Source organism: Crocodylus porosus, unplaced genomic scaffold, assembly GCF_001723895.1.
Source record: "Crocodylus porosus isolate Cpor-Errol unplaced genomic scaffold, CroPor_comp1, whole genome shotgun sequence".
Classification (NCBI taxonomy): domain Eukaryota; kingdom Metazoa; phylum Chordata; order Crocodylia; family Crocodylidae; genus Crocodylus; species Crocodylus porosus.
Genome location: NW_017728893.1, coordinates 490,146 through 490,391, shown reverse-complemented (window position 1 = coordinate 490,391; position 246 = coordinate 490,146).

Below are 246 nucleotides of genomic sequence, written 5' to 3'. Positions count from 1 at the left end.
CGGCTGCGAGTGGGCAATGGTCACCGACAACAGCTCGAGGGCAAGCCCCTCTGGCGACTGGCTTTTTGGTGAAGTTATTTTGTCCTTTCCCTCCCTCCCCCTCCCTGCTTTGCTCCATCCTACGCTGCTCTCAGCCACAGAGTGCCTTATGTACTGCATACGTTGCCTGCTGCGCTAGAATGAATGCCTACAAAAGTCCTAAAGCTAGTTCTCAGGCAGTTGATAATAAGTCCCGTCCCGCCCCGC